A 22318-nucleotide genomic window follows, 5' to 3' on the forward strand; every position below is an offset into this window, starting at 1 on the left:
ACATTCTTCAAAGGCAAAATGATGAAACAGTGGAAAGACCAGTAGTTTTCAGGGGTTTGGAAGAAGGAGGGAGGGATGAATACATAGATGGCATGCAGAGGATTTTTAGGGCAGTGAAACTATTCTATATGGATATATATACTATAATAGTGGATATGTTCACTATATATTTGTCAATTCCCAGAAAACACACAAAACGAAGAGTGAATCCTAATGCAAACTATGGATTTTGGGTGATAATGATGTGTCGCTGTAGGTTCCTCAATTGCAAGGAGTGTCGGATAGTGGAGACTGAGTATGCATGTGTGTGTTAGTGGGGTTATATGAAAACACTGTACTTTCTGACCAATTTTCTGTGAATCTAAAGCTGTTCTAAAAAGAAAAGTAAGCAGTTTCACAATGTTTGTATATAACTTTCTAGCTTTTATAAATTTGTAGCCCCATGTGGGTAACATGGTTGAATGTATTTAAGAAACACAATGCAAGAGCCATGATAATTTATAAAAGGAATTCTATACTTCCCTCACAATTTATAAACAACATTAAAGATTCCCAATTCATAAAATAAAATGGCACATCTAAAATGCTGTTTTATCTATTATTTAGTTTTCCCACACCCAAAATCTACTCTGGAAATCCTCACATGACAAAATTTCTTTCCTGTTATCTGCTTCACTTTTTTTCTTCTCCCCCTCCTCTGACCTATTCACTCCAAGACCCTTCAACTTATATCAATTAACTTCACTCTCAAAAATCAAGATATCCTTCTTTTTTGGGGGGGACATGGAAATGGTGAGTGTTTAATACTATTTGTTTAATACTGTTGGGCAAGTTTGTGAATAACTTCCTGTGAATTATTCTTATCTGTCATATAAGAAATAGAAATGCCACAGCTTGGTGATTGAATGGATATAGAGAAGGAATTAAAAATAAAGAATGGCCCAAAGACTTCAGGTATTCATTCACTATTTACTGAATGCTTACCAAGTCCCAGATGCTCTATCCACCTGACAAACAATACTTCTGCTCCTGAAAAGCAATGTAAATCTATTCTGTGACACAATTGCCACAGAGCATGATAAAGGCTCTATGCCATAGAGCATGATAGGGAAAGTATAAAATTATATGGAAGAGGAGAAGATGTGGGAAGAGAAAATGAGTAGAATGTGATGTATAATTTTTGAAATGTCTGTGAGATATTCAGAAGAAATGTTTACTAGGACTCTGATAATATGAAAATGGAATTTAAGGTCTGTGTTGGAATTGTATATTAAGTGGTAGGAAAATCCATATTTAGTGAGAGAGCTAAGAAACAGCATGTACAATAAAATTACATGCTGTTTAGAGGTATATCATTAAAACTTTTAACATTGCATAAAGTCTGGTTAATGGAAGAGAGTCATGGAAGTGATAAACAAAGGGATACAAACATTTCTACTTTGAATGCTATTTATGAGTCAAGAAATACAGTTGAATATTGACCTTTGGTGACCTTAGCAAAATATCCAGTAGTGTAGTAAAGTCAAGTAATATACTGAAGTGAGTTGAGAAGGATGTAGGTGTTGAAGAAATTGAGAAAAGCTGCAAGTAAAAAGAAAAAGGAAGTGAAGTGAGTTAATAGAAATACAGAACTTGCTGATATGCTGAGTAATTGCTTATTAGCCAAGTGAGAACTCTAAGGATATGCTATGAGATTCAGAGAAAAGAAAGAGTCCTGAGAACTGAAGTTCTGAGAACTGAGAGAGAATTTAGAGAAGGAAGTATATTGTTCTAATCATAGAAAGATGAGAGATTTGGATTTTGATGAGGAAAGAGAAAAGAAATTTGAAACAGAAGAGAAAAACAAGATCTAGGACCAGGCAGGGAAGTGACATGACCAATTTTGCCCTTAGAATTCCAATGCAGTATTCATTTTCTGTGCTGCTGTATATCCTTTGTTAAATCAACATTATAGCCAGTAACAATAAAACGATTACCATCAACTGATAATTGCTTTGGTTTGGCACAATAATAATTCCTTAAAAACCATTATTATATTTAGTATTGATCTGCATCCTTGTTAATTGTCTCAGAGACAATCATGGAAGCAGTTATCCATGAAACATAAAATGCTCACTTAGCCTTCATATTCTTACAGGCAAGGAAACTAAGATACAGAAATAAGTGAATGAAGCTACAATGAAGAACTATTTCTTCACTTATTACTGAGTAAAAGAGAGAGACAAAAGATTTTGTCTAATATTAAACATCAAAGTTTAATTTGAAGAAATCACAAAGGAATTTATTAAACTATAAATTATAAAATATATATATTAATGGGCTTTTTGATTGCACATTTAATGTGTTACTAATAGCATTACTTTATATTCACAACTTACATTAATATCCAGAGTCTATCAGAAGCTATACTTTTAATATTTTAATTAGATTTTCCTGAATTTAGGTAAACTATCACTTGAACATTATCAGTGGAATTCACTTGCATCAGAAGCAACAAAAGATTACTGTCTCGTAAAATTCATTTTAACAATCATTTCTCTACCACTGACTTTCTTACCTAGGGACTTCTAAAGTAGTCAATACACAAATTCCTGGAGAAACTTTAGTTCATTTTGGGCAGTATAACTTAAGTCTAATATTTAGTTTATAGGAGGTTCTAGTGAGGTATTTTCCCCTTTTATATTACCATGCTATCATGATATTATCTGTGTAACATTGTATTTTACTGACTTTAAGCTGCTTGCAATAATAGATAAATTCTTCTCAACTAGACCCTCTTTATCTTATGTACAAACAACTATAAATTCCAGTGATCAAAATTACAATTCAAAGAACTCTAGGAAGGAATAATTGGAGAACTTAATGTACAGAAAAACAAAGACATCTGTCCAATGTCTCACAGCTAATGTGAACCCACATTTTCTGATGGATTCTAAATCTCCTCCTCCACTGCTGCTGTTCTCCATTTGTACCCTAAATACTATTAAGTGGAATTTCATTGCCACACACAAGACTTATAAATAACTGTACTGAAATGAAAACACTGAGATTTTCTTTTGATGATTTATTTCCTAACCATATAGACTGACATGTCTTATAGTTGCTATTTCCACCTTTTACTTATTTCTCTTACTTCAGAGCATTCTTAATTTTACATAGCACAAAACACTCAGATAATTCTTTACCAAAGGGAGACATGGCTCACTCCTTTTACTGGTAATCTGCAGCTGCTGTTTTTTTTCTTTTTAATCTAATTGCTTTGTACTTTATGTTATTTTAACTTTTGTATACTATGGAATAAACCACCAGCTTGGCCATCAGTCAGAAATAATATGGGTGGTCACATGTAAATATATCCCATATAGAATTTCATCCTTTCAACCAAAACTAACCCAGGATCTGCAATTCTTAAAGTTTGGGGAAAGCATGACAAAAAACTCTTGGGAATACACTTGGAGTGATTTCAAGCATTCTGCTACTTGTCAGAGGATGTTTCTTGAGAAGCTCCTTTTTTATACTTGATGACTGGAATCTAGAATTGTTACAAACATTACTTATTAATGCTTAAAAGGTACTAGGCACTTAACCAAAATAATAGAGAGCTTATTTGGTAGAAAATACTGGGATTCAGAAACATGAAATATTTTGTTGATCTTCAAAATATTTTTGTGCTAAAAAGAATAAGAGGCGTGAAAGTGGTCTTGTTTTACATGTGGCAACCATAAAGTCAATTTGAGATACTCCAACATATCACATCTGTGGCAAAACTTAAAATATATTTTCTCTTTTTCCCCTCAATCTAAATCATCATGAGTAATTTATAGAAGTTCAATCTATTGTCCAGAGGTTTCTATGGAAGGAATTCCTGCCATTAGTAGGAATCAGTGATGGTTACCAAGCTCTCTTACATCACTTATTGTGTGACTACAAGGGGTGTGAATAAAGAAGACTTTAGTACAAACATTCTGCCCTTCGAAAAACTGCTCTAGCAGTTAGAAAACAGTTCAATGAATTTCAAGTAAACAATTGGGTAAATTTTTGTAGCAGCATAGTTTCCACAATGCATACATGGTTACATGTAAGAAAAAAAAGCATTTTTTTCTTTCTCCCATTCTTTTTTTCCCAAAGATATTTTGAAGAGCAACACAGTATTTTGCATTTCATAATCTCCCAGTATTTTCTACCAAATAGTCTTCCTAAGAGAATGATTTTGGTTCTCTGCCTAGTATAAATTTAAAACGTTCATAAGTAACCTTTCTAATAATTCTAGAAAATATGTCAATAAAGACACCACATGAACTATTTTTTATGGATGTAAAGTGTTTTACTAGAGAAAGTGGTACATTTAGTAATATTTGTATTGATTTTAGTTCTATACAGTGTCAATTTCTGAAACTTTGTCCTTTTGTCTTCTTTTGATCCCATGTATTTCCTTACTCCAGCATGCCAGAAAATCAAGATAAACTATTCAGCCCTTTTTCCTGACAGCTTTTCCCTGATGTCTGTTTTCCTTAAGACATTTGAATACAAGTTATTTTCAAAACTGAGATGAGTCAGATTAAAATGTTAATCAATGGGGTTTCATCCTTCAAGTTAATTAATATTTTTAATATTCAAATATATGATAAAATACAGAAGAGAGAGTGTAAGAAAGTAATTTAGATCATAACCTTCAAGTGAAGGGGATTGGAAATAGTCAATACTCATCACTCAGGGGTTGCCTTAAATCAGTACAAATGTTACATTGCAGGTCAAAGTCAGAGTACTGATGCATGTAATTAATACTTAATTCCATTAATTTAACACCTCTCATGTTTCCAACTTGTGCTAAGAACTTTTTATTTATTGTCACACTTAGCTTTTCCAGTAATCCTATCAAGTAGGTATTATTACCTCCATTCACAGATCATGAATCTGAGGCACAGAAGAGCTAATTAGCTTTTCTGAGGTTATACTAGAAGTAAGGGCAAAGCTAGAATTAGAATCCAGCTTTGGTGGAATTCAACATTACCACCTGTCTTCTACTATGTCATGATGCCAATCTCATATTTAAATCAATTCACATTTGTTTACATGACTGCCACTCTTCCCTAGCAGGGCTTACATGTCACAATTAGGTCAATCTGTGTATCCTTATCATTTAGGGGTTCAGAGAAGCCAGACATATCTTTCATATTCATGCATCTAATCTGCAGATATTTTCTTTTTTGGACTGGCTCAGAAGAGAAGCAAAATCAGTATGTTTAAATTTAAAAAAATCAATCCTTTGCTTATTTACCATTTTTTTATCTTTAAGTAATTATACACCTTGTAAAATGATCCTTTTATGAAAAATCACTTTTACAGTACACTAAAGAACATATTCTGAGTAATACATTTCTATCTAATTTCACTCAATCATTACTTACTTGAATTTTATTGACCAGTCTTCTAAGCAAGGGCTAGAGATGGGTTTTAGGTGTATAGTGATCATTCTAAAGCCTTTTCCCACACTCCTTACAGTTAGTTACACAACGGAAAACACAGGAAACCTTGGTAACCACCACTTATCTCCTACTCAAGGCAGAAATTTCTTCCACAGAAGTCTTCTGGATAAGTAGCACTCTAACCTGTGTTGGTTGCTTTGATTGACTGGAATCTCACTGTTTTTTAGAATGTACTGATTTTCTTGGTAATGAATAGAAATAACCTCCCAATATCTTTCATGTGTTAGCCCATTAGTGTCACATAATATAAACCAAATTCCCTCACCATTAAAAAAAAAGCACTTCTGCAACATATAAAGGTAACTACGCTATTTCTCCAGTTTATTTTCCTTTAAATATTGTTTCAACTATTGCTCATATGACAGGATTGCAGATGTCTCTTCTTTTTTGGACTGGCTCAAAAGAGAAGCAAAATCAGTATTGCTTTTATCATTTGAAAATATTTTTGAAATACATTTGAAAATACATTTGACATTTATCAAACCTTTGCTATTTGCCTGTAGGTGAAGCACTTCCTAAGCATTCTTGCTAACAAAATATTTCTGTTTAATTAGGGACACTGATACATGCATAGTAATCACACCTTAAGGTAACAGGTACTGTGATACAACTATGAGCAGAGCTGGGACAATGGTTCACCTGGGGGGAAGAAGATGGTCAGAAAAGGCTGCTCCTAATACAAGGCATCAGGAACCTGAGACTGGCAGACATGTCAGACCTGTGGTAAGTAGGTTTACTAATCACTGTTTCCCTTGATATTGCTCCTGTGATTCTGTTGATTCACATTAAGTTTGCATTGACAATTACATTAGCCTTACCATATTTTTGGTTTTTGTTGAGTTTGAGGTATTCTGTGATTGGTCATTAAAATAAATTAGTAATTACATTTATCTCCCTGTAATTTCATTATGTTAAGTCCATTGTTCCAGCCAACTGAGTGATCTTTTGGAACCTTAGTTCTTATACCCACAAATTTGTGCAAATGCTACAGGGTGCCAGTTCTTTGGTTGATTAAGTTTCAATAATGGCATTAACTTTCAGGCCATAGGTAAAACACAGTAGTTTGAGATGATCTACTCACATACTACTTTTTCAATATGTTAGAACTGTGAAAAGTGTAAGTAATGTTGAAATTCCACTTTCTAAAACTGATTGGTCTTTCCACTTTCCAGGGAAAGTAACACTAAACAGCGTGTCAAATCCCAAACTCTACCAAATAATTTCACAGAACTGAGGATAATAATCAATAGGCAGAGTCAAAATTCAGCTTGTCAGCTTGCATATCACAAGAAGTTGCCATTACTTGTCAAATCTTTCTTAAGTAATATTCTCAGCTTGGCATGTAACTTTTAAATAGATTTCCTGAGTGTCAATTTATTAGAAAGGTATTTCTTGACCAGCTCTATAGCTTTCACTTATACCCTTTAAGCCACCACCTCGATCTATTTATATTCCTAGTACTTGTAGCCCTAGCATAGGGTCCTTATTGGTTTACTGCTTGTTTTCTCCCTCCAGAATATAAACTTCCAGAGAGCTAAATTGTCCAAAGTAATATTTTGAAATGATGTTTGGCACATATTAAAAATAGTGGCTAGTAATATGTACTATCAAATTTATGAACATTATTGAACAAATCTGAAAAAGTATTTTCTCTGTTTAAAGTGAAAAATAAGTTCAGATGGAGAAATAGAGTAATTTAAGTGTTAAGTTGAGGCCAATTGCAATTGACCAATTTGAAGATCATTTTTGGGATTAGTATGAAAACACCCTATTCCAAGGAAAGCAGCTTCACAAACCAAGATATCGGGAACCATAATACTTTAATTAATAAGTGTAATTTTTATGTTTCATTGTACTTACTATAGTATATGAAATCTTAATTGGGTTGACACAACTATTAATGAGTGATTGGTTGGGAAACAAAGTTAAATTCTGATTCTAATTGTTCTCTTGCATTTTAGGGTAATGAATAGATTTAGGACTTCTTTGTGTTCATAAGAGCATATGCATCTCTGAATCTGTTTCCTTTACTTGTATTAATCTTTAGTGTCACTATATTTATTTCTGAGATCTAAATGATTCCTATGTAGGTGTGAAAGACTATTCAGTATATCAAGAAGAACCCTTTAGAGATGTCTGATGAAATTTGACAAATTCTGTGGATCAGCAGTGTACAATTGAATTTCTCATTCAAGAATGGAGTCAAGCCAAAGGATCTTAATGTGCAAAATAGCTTTCCCTTCTCTTTTTTTTCTTCTATTAATATGACAGTCAGCCTTTGGGCTGCATATGAATGCTACTACATTAAAATTCTAAATACAAAAGTGATTTATCAATACCAGTCTAGGATCATTTACATTTACTATTATTTTAGTTTTGCCACTGAACTTTATGTACTGCATGAGAAAGACTTCACTAACAATGAAAGGGAATTACATGGAAAGGGAGCAAAGGAATCTTCTTAAGGAATTTAGTAAATAAAATGAAAATTCATAGGTGCAAGAAGAGTCAGTATTTTAAGGTTGACATCGCTACTTCTCTGACATGAATTTCCCGTCCTATCCTACCTTTTTAAAATTATTCAGGGTACTTTATACTCTTTTGTCTGTGCATCTTTCCCACCCACTCACATGTTTAAACATGGCCATTAGATAATAATCATTGTCTTTGTAGGCTTGAGTGGTTTGCTCTTGGACTTTACAAAAGAGCATTTAAACTGAGGTGGAAAAAATAATGTGAGAAAAGGAAGGAGGGAATGAAGGAAGAAAGGCAGGAAGGAAGGACATAAATAAGGAAAGAAAGGAGGGAGGGAAGAGAGAATGGAGAGAAAGAAGAAAGGAAAAAAAGGGAGGGGAAGGGAACAGGAAGAAGGAAAATGAGGAAAAGAAAAGAAGAAAGAAAAGAGCAAGTGAGAGATTAAGGAAGCATTTCTACATTTACTTTTTGCTTGAATGTACTGAAATGGCCAGCTAACTTGCAGCTTCCGCAAGACTATGCTTGAAGATAAATTTTTTAATGAGTAGGTTAACTAGAATACAATACAAGTGCATCTGATAATGGGATGTCCAGAGGGAAAATTCTTTCAATTTGGGGAAAAAAATAAGTGTTTATGCATGCGTATGTGTTAGTTTGCTGAAGTTGCCTTCTTTATTAAACTCTTCAAATATTTAAAATGATAGTTTCTAAGAATTGTTATAATTGAGTTTGGTACAAAAGTTTTAATTCTACAACTTTACAGAGTTATCACTTTTATTATCTCAAATACTCTGAATATACCATCAAATTAACTTCTCAAGCATTCAACTAGTTTTATTAACCCTTCATTTTCTTATCACATATTTCCTTAATTCTAATTAATCATGATTATCATTTAGTATTAATGAAATGTCTTAATATATCTCTTGAAGAAGCATTTCTAAAGTAGTCTTATATTTGCAAATTTCCTCAATGAATCACTCAAAAGCCAATACTTAGTGTGTTCTCTCAGGTTATTTTGTTTACATCGAGTTATATAAGCAAACATTTTCACCAGTAGGAATGGATGGTAACTTACTATTCACAATTTTATAAAACTGTTTGTTTTGAAATGCTTGAAGTCATTGATGTATTTGAATTTCATTATCAGACTATTTCAGGTTTTGGGAAAATCTGTATCAATTCAATATTATTATGAAAGAAACTTTAGATTTGTCAACTCAAGAATGTGATAGCATTCCTTAGAAAACTGAGATAAAGAAAGCTTGGAAATAGGACTGTATTTATAAAAGTACTACATTGCTACTGACACCTCTAACTTCTGAGGCTTGCTGAAAATAAGTAAAAAAAGAGTTCATTTAACACTCTCTGTAACAGCATAGCTGAAAGTTTGCTGAAGTGTTAAAGAAAAGGTTGGCTAAATGTTATTCCATGATGGCTGAAGGCAGTAGCATTATGTCTGACACCTGACCCATTTTTCTCACTTCATAAGCTTAAATTAAGTCAACAAACAATATGGTTTTCCTTTCCTTTTTCTTAGTTATTTGGAGTACCTAATGGATGAGAGTTAACTTTCTCTTTAGTTGTCTTACTTCACTATATATATATATATATATATATTACAACAGTTTTAGTATGTTTACTTCTACTATAAATTTTACTAGGCCAGTTAGTTTCAAAAAATCTTCACACTTCTTTACTTTTGGGCACATATTCATACGTGGCATTTCTGATTGCTCTGCCATCTCCAAAGATGATGGTTAGACTATGCATTCTATCTTTCTTTCTTTTTCTTCTCTTGACTATTAACTTTATTTAATAGGAGTTTCTGCTAGGCTTATTTACATTTCTCATTAGAGTAAATCATTAATGAAAAAAACTTTTTTTAGCTTAAAATTGTATTCTACTCAGAAAATATATTTATTCTTTAAATATCCCACAGTTTGTATTAGAGAAAAAAAGGAACACTTCAGGTTAGACTTTAAACATAATGTGCTATTAATGAATTTCAGCCCAGAAAGAATTAGCCTTCTGGGTGCACAGATTCTCTGTCTTGGCATCCAGCCAGGGCTGATATTCCAGCTTTATTTTATAAGTTTCCCCAGCTGCTTTCTAAATCTGGGGAGGCTACATCAGCTAGAATCTTCTGGTTTGAACAAAGCATGCTGAACACTTCTCTGTTCTCTCTGAGTAGTTGTTACTATATGAAGCACAAAAAGTTTGATCTTTGGATTTTATTCTCAATGACACATTTTCTGCTCAAACAGAGTGTGCAAGAGGATCATATAAACATTAGACCTACTGGGCACAAACATTTAACTAGGTTAGAAAGCCTTATTTAGCATCTTTAAGATGTAAGGTTAGCACTGAAATTTGAATTAAGAAACTAAATATATTTTCAATCCAGTTACAGAATGATTTTTTGGGGGTAAGAAAGCATAGGTATAATAGTTTTAATATTCAGATAAAATACAATATTATCCTTTTATTGAGATGAATATGTATACAGTATACGTGTGTGTGTGTGTGTGTGTGTGTGTGTGTGTGTGTGTGTGTGTGTGTATTTCTATATTGGTCAACAAATATAGAAATTCCAAATCATGATTTTATATACTTGTATATAAAATAGTCTCCATTTATTTCCTTTTGCTATCTAGGGAAAATCATTTAAATGGGCATATTTCGTAGATAACTTCAGCTGGCAGAAAACAAAATACAAATTATATGTTTGCAAGTTTATTGACAGGAAAAAATACTAAAGTCTCATGAAGTTTTCATCATTTTTTTATTTAAGAATGATGCCTTAATTTCTAAATTGCATATATATTTTCCCTTTAAGGGTGATTTTCATGTTATAGTCAGTAACTCAGATGAATTATAATTTTTCTAAAGGATTTTTAAGCATCGATCTTAGTGCTGACCAATTGCCATTAAGAAAGAGTTTTAAAAAAATAGGACTCTTCTGCCTGGTATTCAATTCCCAAGAATCTTCCCCATTAGCTTATCATGAGACTTCTGTCAATGTAAGTACTAATATTAATCATAATAAGATAAATATTCACAGGATTACTTATTATAAAAATGTCAACAATCATAGCAGGTGTTAAATTCCCATTTTTGTATTGAGATAAATGAAAATGACAAATGTATTTTGCTTATTAATACCTTATTTTTTAATGAATTCCAATTGAAGTCTTAAGACTGTTTTAGTCAGTGGACTTTATATTCTCTACATACATTTGCTTCATGAGATAATTATGATCAACATAGCACCTCTCAGCATCTGGATATAGCTAACTGGTATACTTTAAAAAAGGAAGTTAAAATTACCAGTTTGATTAAAAAACCTTTTATATCTTTGTAGAGAAAATCACTGAATCCTAGTTTTGAAGAAATTCAACAATTACAGTAACTTTTCATCAATTTCCTTTTGTGGAAGAAACTCACAGAATCTGATCTATGAAGTTAGTGAGAAAGTGAAGAGTTAAAATCACTAAGAAAACTTATCAGTATCTTTGTATGCAATTTACTTTAAAAGATTTATGATCTTAAGTTGAAAAACTTAAGATCTATAGTTCTTATGGAAGACACCATGAAAGCAAGAAAATGTGAGTGTGAAAAAGACACAATAAAGTGTAAACTACTAGAACTTTTCAGAACTACATTAGAACTCATTTTATAACCCATCATAATAAAGAAAATATATAATCACTTGAAAATACTATGATAGTAACTCAAAAAATTACAGTATCTTATTAATCAAGACAAATTGTAAGGAAAATACAGGCTTATTGTTCCCTTTATTTAGCTTTTTTAAACAGATGTTTTGGAAGGGATGTATAAAACAATATTTAAATAACATTTCTTATTTTCCAACTTATTCTCTGCATGAAAAATTTGGAGGTTTTTGAAGGTATAGCATAAAACTGTTTTTGTCCTCCTGGGAATCTATGCTTATGGCACATGACATATACTGTTCTAAGAATTTACTTTTCTATTCCAATAGGACATATAGGATTGCATCAATTTTTTAAATACAATTTATGACTGTATCATACAATTTCAAATGTCTGTGACAGCTGTTTCTGTAAAACATATCATTAGAACAGTGCATGCACATCAATCTCAGGTCCCAAAGAGAGGGGTTCCCATCTTGAGTAATTTGAATGCCATGTTGTCAGTAACACTTCTCAGAGAAACAGCCATAACCCTACAGCTTGAATGTTGAGTTTGTAAAATTGGTATTTTCAGTATGAAAAGGCTAAAATTTTTATCAAGTGAGTTGTTTATTGTGCAAATATTCTGGCAACAGTTTAAAATATTTTAAATTCTATCTCTTTTTTTAGCCATGACTGTATTTTCCATTTATAGTGCAAATATAACTTCTACAAAGAGTATAACAGGTAAGCACACACATGCATGCTGAAAAGGGAGATCGAATCTGATTTAACGCTATTACCTGCTTCTGCATAAATCTCTCACAAATAAAACTTTAATGTGTTTAACTTGTTTATGTAGCTAAAGAACATATGTTCATTTATTATACACAACTCAGCTTCAGCAAATTAAGCAATAACTTACCTAGAGAAGCATTTCAGTTTTTTATTTCTTTTCCTAACTTGAATTTATCCCGAGTTAGAAAATGAGATATCCAGTATGCAGATTCTCTTGGCTCCAGGTTAATTAGAAGGAGCTTTCAGTTCATGCGATCTGCCTCAACAATATTCCGAGAGCACTCTTTAGCTCCAGTCCTAGTATCTGAACTCTTCCAGCAGAGACTCTCTTTATTTATATACACATTGTCCTTTTCAAAACAAGCAGCCAGCTGGAATGATTCAAACCTCTGTTCAGCACACCGTTAAAATGCAGCTTCCTTCTTGGATACGAGAATTACACCAGGGAGCGGACCAAGTACAGAAAAAAGGCTGTGAGAACTATTTAATCACCGGGATTCCAGCTGCTCCTGCTCTGCCGTTGCCACTGCGCTGTGCTTCTCGTTGAGCTGTGGTCGGTTCTTTCCCTCCCTCCTCTTCTCACATCTCCAGAACTATAAAGGCAGCTCTGCCGGATTATGATTGGCAGGAGCAGCCAGTTCCTTCAGCTAATCATCCTCAAGACTTTCAAGGACCTGGAGCTGTTGTGATGTCATCCAGTCAGTGGGATGTTACACATGAGCACATTCCCACAGAAGCTAATTCAACGATCAGCTGCATTCCTCTCACACCACAGTGATTGATTAGATGCTCCTTGAGGATTTGCATAATCTTTCATTGTACAGTTAGACAACTTCCTACAAAATTCTAGAGTAAAATTCCACTTTGCAGCTATGGTACTGTACTGAGAAATTCTACTGAATAAAAAAGAAAAGTTCAAAACAAGGTTTTCTGCAGTAAACGTGTGTCAGTCAAACACATGAAATATGAACTCAACAAAAGCCAGTGAGCAGGAGGAAACTTGGAGAAAATTAATGTGCTATAGACTCCTGAAATTAGTAATATTTTAGACCATAATAAATATTAGAATGAGTAGCTATCTGTATGTGCATGTGTGTGTGCACATGCATATATGTGTTTGTTTATTGTATATTTGTTTCATTAATTGAGGTAAAGTATTTTATTATTATGGAAAAGTTTTATTCCTAACATAGACAAAAATTGTCTCCATGGTTCAATTTTCTACTTGTCAATATAAGATGAAGATTACCTGCTCTTTGTTTTCAAATAAGTCATATTAACTAACAAACATACTATAAATTACATGTATTTATGTAAAGTTCTTTGACCTTCTTTATTCAAATACATACAAGACAAATGAAAATGCTTTCAAGGGTATCTTTTTTTCATCCTAGGCTATATGATTCCCTGGGCTCTTTTTGTTTCCATACTTTCTTTAGTCCCCACTACTTAATTTAGTGAAGTTGTGCTAATGACAATTCAGCCCCAAACCCTTTGTAGGCTAGAGAACAGAGTTACAAACTTTGCTCAAACCCCAGCTACATACCTTTTGGTATGTGTGTATCTTTGGTTATAAATAGTTTCTGCTTGAATTACTGGGGTGATATCAGTGATCCTTTCAGTATATGTTGCAGGTTGAGGGGGGATTGTCCCTCCAAATATAGCATTTATTGATATCTGGTCTTTTGGATGAATAATTTTAATTTCAACTCACTGTTACTAGCTTTTTTTATATTGCACAAGGTTTTGAGGTTCAGCAAGCTATAGGCATAGGCTACAGAGAGGATAGAAAAGTAATCTAGTGAATTAAAAATAACTTATTTAGTAATTATCACTGATTATATATAATGTATATGTACATACACTGTATATACATTATATACATGTATATAATATATATATTATAATTATATTTAATCATTATCACTAATAGATTAATGTTGCCATTATTTATTCAGATTGAGGGCTAAAAGTTTTACTAAAGGAAAATTTTATATTTTGCAAATCCTCAAAGAGTTCAGGTACTACCTACTACGTTTTGAGAATCTTTGGTTAGTGAAGATGCATTTGAAAATCAAGTCAGAATTTACACAGCAATACACATCATAATTCAAAATGGATAAATAAACCGCAGCTAAATATTTCAATCTCTTACTCAATTATTATTTGAAGAGAATCATGCCAAATACTAACTGCTGAGAAACAAAATAAAATAAATTTAAAAAATGAAGATTTTCCATTTTATGTAGTTTCTTATACTAATAATACTTTTTATTTATTCAAGTTTAGTCATTATTCTTGTATTATCTGTAAAAAAATGAAATCTTTTAAAAAAATAGTCAAGTTGTTTATCTTATTAACATATCTCTATTTCAGAACTCAGTAAAGAATGCTACTTTATCATATATTTTCAGATATGAGTACTAAATGACAACACAGTGATTTGGATTACAAAACTATGGCATTAAAATATGGAGCACAGTTTACATCCTCAGCACTGGTGATAGCCATAGTTGGTGTTAACTGATTACAAATGAATATTTTAGATATGTTTTTTTTTCTCCAGTATTAGTCTAAAACCAATGTTTGCAGCTAAAGAAACATAACATTATTTTTTGGAGTGAAATGAATAATAAAATGAAAGCACTTTACAAAGTAAAAGTGTTACAATGTAAAAGTGTAAAAAATAGTAGTGGACGATATTCTTAATATAATCTAAGATAAAATACCTTTAGCTATTTGTTAAATATTAATTTTAAAAACAAAAAGAAATCTGAGATTCCGAGTTCAAATTCATGGTAAGAAAAGAAAAAAACTCACTTTACTGTCCTTTTCTCATTGTCTATTCAGAAATAAACTCTATCTTGGGGCTAGAAGGTCCCACCAGATATACACATGTATAAATGATAGAAACCAACCAAAAATTGCTTTATTTCCTGCTCTTCGGGAAAGCTGGAGAAATTCAGTATCTATACTGAAAAATAAAAACAAAATTATCCCAAAATATAATTTTTCTTGTATATTGTATTTTCTAATGATTAAAAAAAGTATTTGCAAAATTACTAAGTTTTATAATTTTCTAATCTGTTATGTTGGGAAAATGAAGTAAATGATCTTGAGTTTTGCAAGGAGGGAATGTGATATGCAAAAGAAGATAGGAAGAATTATTTTCTCAAAGTGTCTTTTAATCACTTAACTATGTTCTATGTTTATGAATCTTGCACTTAGAGTCAGATACGGCATCTGTCCAGGTAGCTTGTAATAGAACACATTAATGCAAAGCATTTGCCCAACTGCTCACAGTTGAATATTATTATTTTTCTTTTGACACCACATTAAGTGCAATATAATTTTTCTTCTATCTATTAAGACATGGCCAAACACACACTAAATTCCCAGTGGATCTTTATTAAATTGAACTGAATTTGACCTAATCAATTTTTGGAGGTGCACATATTTTTATTCATTTGCTATCAAAGTCTCTTTTTTCAACAGAGTCTCCTTGAAAGTCCAAAAAAAGTACCATATGCATGGTTTTGAAATTGTAAAAATTAAACACTTTGAAATATTCTATAATACACAATTAAAATACGTTTATAGCATACAAACTGTGTATCAGTGCCTATTTATTCAATAGAAGAAATAGAAAACAAAACCAAGCATGTTTACTGAGAAAGGAAACTTATTTTTTGGTTTATATATCAATTCATCTTCTACAGTGAAAGTCAGAAAGAAATAATATCTACTAATAAAATTATAGAGGACTTCAGAAAAGTACAGCATATATAATTTCTAAAATTTCATTTTCTTCCTCATCAACTTTTTTGTTAATTGTTACTAAAGGCAAGTATTAAATCCACACATCTAAGATAAATACAAATTTGCAAAGAATTCTTTCCAATACCTTCTAATTACTATTTTTAAATCCTTCATATGTATGTAAAGATTTTAATATAAAATATTAGTTTAAATACAAAATGTTATTTTTTCAAGTTTCTCTTCCTTAATTCTACTGCAAAAATGAGAATTTTGAATGAATACAACTAATTCAATTCACAATGTAAGGTACTAAAGCTTATGCATGCAGGATTCTATTACCATGGCATTACTTTCTGTCTCCTATCTTGCAATGATTGTTTTTTTATCATGAGCAACTTTCCAGTTGTCCCAACTAACACAAAAGGCTCTTACTGTTTTTTAAAAGAAAAAGTATGAATAGAAGAAACTGCTATGTTCAAAGTTTATGCCTTTAGGGGGTGGGGGAAAGCCTCTAATTGGGCTGTGAGTGACTAATACAAAAACTTTTTTTAGGAAGAAAAAACTTCTGCTACTAATCACTCAGATAATTACCCATGTGAGAAAGAAAGAGCATAGAGTCAGTTTTGCTTCATTGGAATCATATACATTGTAAGAAAAATTATTACAATAAGCACTGCAGTCACAGACCTAAATGTTATCTTCATATAAATCTGAATCTCTTGTTAGCAAGTTATTTAGGGACAGAAAAAATGGGAACCACGGGTGGGAAAAAAGAATATTCTTGTCCCTATCACTGTTGTGCTTTGTTTCAGCAAAAGACAAATCAGCATGTTCACGCTTCAAATAAATCCTTTGAAGATGCAAAGCTTGAAAGGCCAGTGAGGGAACAAACAGACTAAATAATCCAATTCCAGTTTGGCTTGCCATTGCCTAAAGGAACATGATTTTTAATAAATAGCATATGTTTGCCAAAGCATCACTGGATCACAGAAATCTCTGTTGTGTGGTGAAAGGGTGGCACACATGGGACCCTAGGTGAGGCGAAGGAGGACATTAGAAATTAAATTTACGGTTATTCAATGGTCTGATCTCCGTTATGAGAATTTTCAGTGAATTTCTGTTGTTGAGGCTATAAAAAGGTGCTTAGAGTCCATAAAGTACCTTAATTAGGCCACAACTTCAGTAAGAGTCTCTTATCACAGAACCTTTAAATAACTCCAAGTGCTTCATTATGAATGGGGTATCCACAGCTGGCAGTTTCACTGTTTCTTCATTTATTTCTTTTCTTGTAATGTGTTTGCCAAAATTTCATTATGGTTTAATGGCGATTTCCTTTTGAGTTAGGCCTTACAAGCCAAGTCATTTTATATCTTCTAATTTAAAGTGCCAAGTGTTCCAAGTGAGAAACCTGCTTGCAGACCAGAATCCTAGCATCATGGTGATACATTTGTAAAAACCCTTTCTGCCTTATAGGGTATTTTTGTTTCATCTGTTAGCAAATTCCTTTTATCTTAGGTATCCCAGTATCATTTGTTTTCTGCCTGCTTCAGTCCTTCAGGGAAAGGCATTTCATTTATGAGGTACTTCTGCTAATGCTCTGATCAGCATGGGAAATCTTAATGTTTTACCAAGATTTTGTAAATCCATTTCTGTCTTGTTAGCTCCAATGACACACTCTAAATTACCATCACTCTGGGATAATTCACTGGGTGCTCCCACTCCTTGTCCTGTTTGGTTTTTAGTATAGTAGTTTTTTGTGGGGACTGGGGGGCTGTTGAGAGGGTGCATTGTGAGCAGTGGTATATAGAAGAACATGACGCTTGAAAGCTAGCCAGCAGTGGTTGAAAGTCTCTTTTATGCTTGAGAGGTGATACAAGTGAACGGATGAGTTGTAATGACTAGGGTCAGGCTATATGCTGTAGCCTGTAAACTCAGTAGTGCCTTCTGTAACCAGCTAGCAGTTAAGTATACAGCACTATATTGCCATCAATATTTGTTTTAGAGACACACTAATTTTTAGTCCCAATTGTAATCTCAGAAATGAAATATTTGCATTTTGAGGACAGAGATCATATCTTCTACTTCTTTTTCTATTTGTTTTGGAGTTATATGCTCAGTATTTGGAGCAGTATCATCATACAGAGTAGTTATCTGCACTTAAAAAAATTAAACTACTGAATGAATGATGGCAACTCATAGGTAGGAAATGGGGATAGGAGTGCGTTAACATTTCACACACAAGTACATTTTCAATGCAACCATGGCACCAGTTCTGTGTTACACAAATAGAAGCAACAGCTCATTTCAAAATGAAGGTGAAAATGTGTGTTATAAAACAATTTTTCTCATACATAAGAAAACCCATATTAGTTCTCCATTTTAGAACCCATGACATTTTAAATCTCCCCAATATTTCTCACAAATAAAGAGATTTTAGTAAGAGTAAAATATTTTTTCTTCTTTAAATATTTAAAATACTTTATGTATTTAATTTGATTTTAATTTATAGAATCAAAAGAATGCCATTGTTATTTCTAAATGTTCTCTTATATAATATGGTTTTCCTATTTTCTATATTATACTGTCATTTTATTTCAGCACATTAATTGAAGTGTCCCCTTTCTGAACAGAAATTTTCATACATAAAATGATTATAAATTAAATAAAAATAAATGTGGTATTCTGAAGACAGATATTTTCATCAAAATAAGACAAAACAAATATTTGAAAGTAACAAAATGATTTCTGTAATGAATTAATAAAATGATACTATAAACACACTAAGAATGATAAATTTGTTTGCCAGCTCAGCTGTTTATGCATTTTAGAGGGTGAGGAAGAGAGCAGTAAATAAGAGAGGAAAAAGAAGCATGTGATGACCGCATAAATGTATCAGAAAATATACTTACCAGTCTGCAAAAATCTTCAGTATTTTAGGTTCCCATAGAGGGCAATATTGTATAAAATATGGTGAAGCAAGAATCTGCCAATTCATCTCTGATGATATGCTTTAAAGAAAACTGCTATTACCAGAAATTTGATACTGTACTTTCTCTCAAACTCTAATATATAAAATGATGCACACAAAAAACACATAAAAGGTGAAGAAAATTAATTTAACATCCTTCTTACTGGTAGATTACGTGAGTGAATAACCTCCAGTTTCACCTATAACTGGACTTAGTCACTGAATCTCTATCTCAGATAGTAGATTGCATTCCTTTATATAACTCATACACAGACACAGACACACACACACACACACACACACACACACACACACACACACACACACACATTCATTTAGTCTAGTAGAAATAGTAATGAAATAGTTCTTCAACACCTGGGAAAGAATGGTAAACTACAGATTAGATGAAAGCCATCTAGGTATTTCAAATCTAGTATCACTCAATCAGAAAAATCTCTGTTGTAAAGAGTAGCACATGGGTTAACCCCAGGTGATGTGGGGGACATTATAAATTAACCAGGGGTATAATCATAGTGTAGGGTATGCTCTCTAGGGACTCTGAGGATATAATCATAGTGTAGGGATGGGGTGTGGAGAATGCAAATTTATACTTAGCAATAGATCTATTTTTTTGTTTCACGAAATATGCATGCATTCATTTACCTTCCTATGCCCCTCATAACTTGAAAAGTGGTTGCTTTGCAATTAGTCCCTTCCTCTCACAGATGCCAATATAATTACAACTTGAAGCATTTACTCTCAAATGACCTTTATAGAAACTGCTCATTTGTACTGAGCTTATAGTGAAAGTAGTAGAGGAGTGACATTGTATATTGTATAATATCATTAAATCATGATATTACTTTAAATATCCAGTTATCTATAGATTTCAGTAAGAGTCTTGATATGGAGTACATGGAGTAATGGGTATACTCTAATGGTTTATCAGCAATGCATTTCTGAAAGAAAGATGACTTTCTAAGTTCCACTTATTATGGGATGTCCTTTCCAAGATAATGATGACATAATATAGGAAGTATTTTAAGGTCAAAATAAATGAACTGAACTAAAATCAATAAAACTTTAAGTCAGATTTTCAGTTTCTTTGTCATAAGAAATAGAAAACTAGGCTTTTTTATTTAGGATATTGCTATGTAAATGAAGGCCAATTCAAACTAAAATAAATTATTTAGTTAAAATTGTCATGCTAGTCTTTAAAATAAAGTCCATTACTTATCAAGTACAACTTCTCAAGTCTAAATAATTAATATTCCATAATCTGACAAACTAAAGGGTATGTTTGCAGATTTCCATATTACCTTGGAAGGATTTATTCCTCCAGCATGATCACTGTTTACCTGGTCCTTCTAGCTCTACTGTAGGGTGATGTAGCTAAAAGTGCTATTTGTTGAACTTGATATTCTCAGTCACTGCTGTTAGCATAAGTTTGTTTCAATATACTTGCTTTCATAATACATTCAATACTAAAATTATGTTATCTTCAAATCATTTTAAAGAGTACTTTATAGTTTACAAAAGTTCTCATAGATTGTTTTGAGTCTTACAAAGATCCTCCCATCAGAGCAGTACTATCTACATTGCACAGGTTAGAACATTAAGACATAAGCAGCAAATCTGGAATCTACAAGATGACTCACCTTCTATTCATTGTCTTTCCACCATACCAGTTGTTTCACACACACACACACACACACAAAACAAGAGTTTCATAGGACAATTCTATGTGCAATGCATTTGATACTGTTTTTTTGTTCTTTTCCATTCCATGTCTCTTCATTCCATTCCAGTCCCTAAACATTTTGAAATGCTGACCTTAATCTATCAATGTAAATGCACATAATGAAGCATGGCCTGCATTTTGAAAAATGCAAATCTGAATTCATTATGTAGCTATACAATACTGAATATAAAAAGATCATGTCATTATAATTGTAATTGTTTCCCTAATTTTTCCATTTTGTTCACTACTTTTTATAATCTTATTAGAACACCATTTTTATTTCACAAAGTGACTGTCAATAGATGATGCTATTCTTTGGAGTATATAGACCCAAAGAAGCAGACTGAAGTAACATATGAACATTGAAACAAATAGAGCTTTCAATTATATAATAACACTGGCCTCTTAATGTGGAGAACAACAGGGTAACTAATATATTAATTCCCTTTAGGACTTTAACTGTTTGCAATTATAAATTTATAGACATACACTTAGAAATCCTGAACTTCTAATTAAAGAGAAATGAATTGCCATAAAGCCATGGAAAGAAACATTCAGTGTTCTTTCATGATTATTTGTGAGAAAACAGAAAATCTACATTTAATGCATCATAGAAATCTTACTGCTACCTTATAAGGCTAGAATGACTTTAGAGGGCCAGTAATAAGCACATTTTATTTGTGTACTGTCTATAGTGACAGTAGTTCCAACCTAATTCTAAAGTAAAAAACAACAACAACAAAAAGAACCCCCATTAGAATGCTTTTATTTTGTGAAATGTGCCAGCTATAATATATATAATCTGAGGAAAACAATCAGTACTTCAAAATAAAAAAGAAAGAAGGAAAATGTAGTGAAATATATTATTGACCTTCTTTACTCCTGCCAGTATTAAAGTCCTTGTTGTAGACTTCTAATTCTTCCCAGTAAGAGGGCCATGTTTTCCCAACCCTTCACTTTTGGTTCTGCTACATGACGTGTTTGACCAATAGAATGAAGGGAAGGTGACATTATGCTAGTTCCAAGCTGTGGCCTAAGAGGCATTATGTGTTTTTACTTACTCTTGTCCATTATCACTATAAGAAGGACAGGCTTGGACATGTGTATCAATACTGCACAGAAAAGATGTACTAGCTAAGTCTAGCTTAGAGCAGATCCCCTAGGTGACCTGAAGACTCATGAGCTAGTCTAGTCAATGCTAGTAGAACCCAGCCAGATCAGCTAACCTTAGCTGTTCTACTAATTCATGAGCAACACAGGAGAAGAGAGACAGAGTCAGACTATATTAATATAATGGACATGAAAATAAATGGAGCTTTGAGTTACATATTAATATTGCCCTCATTATGTAAATAATAATAGAATAGCTAACACAGTAATTCATTTTAGTACTAAAATTGTATGGAATTATAGAGCTTTAGATAAACATTTAGAA

The 22318-nt window shown here is 32.4% G+C and overlaps 1 protein-coding gene across 1 annotated transcript in view; it reads right to left on the reverse strand.

Moving 5' to 3' along the window:
• The window catches only part of LOC118930042 (bifunctional heparan sulfate N-deacetylase/N-sulfotransferase 4), a 272594-nt gene extending 259624 nt beyond the window's left edge, over positions 1-12970 (reverse strand). The window contains exon 1 of the mRNA XM_036920791.2: positions 12543-12970. The gene's annotated coding sequence lies outside the window, so the exon portion shown is untranslated. The remainder of the gene's footprint in view (positions 1-12542) is intronic.
• Positions 12971-22318: the final 9348 nt, after the last annotated feature.

Source organism: Manis pentadactyla, chromosome 5 (genome assembly GCF_030020395.1).
Source record: "Manis pentadactyla isolate mManPen7 chromosome 5, mManPen7.hap1, whole genome shotgun sequence".
Taxonomy (NCBI): Eukaryota; Metazoa; Chordata; class Mammalia; order Pholidota; family Manidae; genus Manis; species Manis pentadactyla.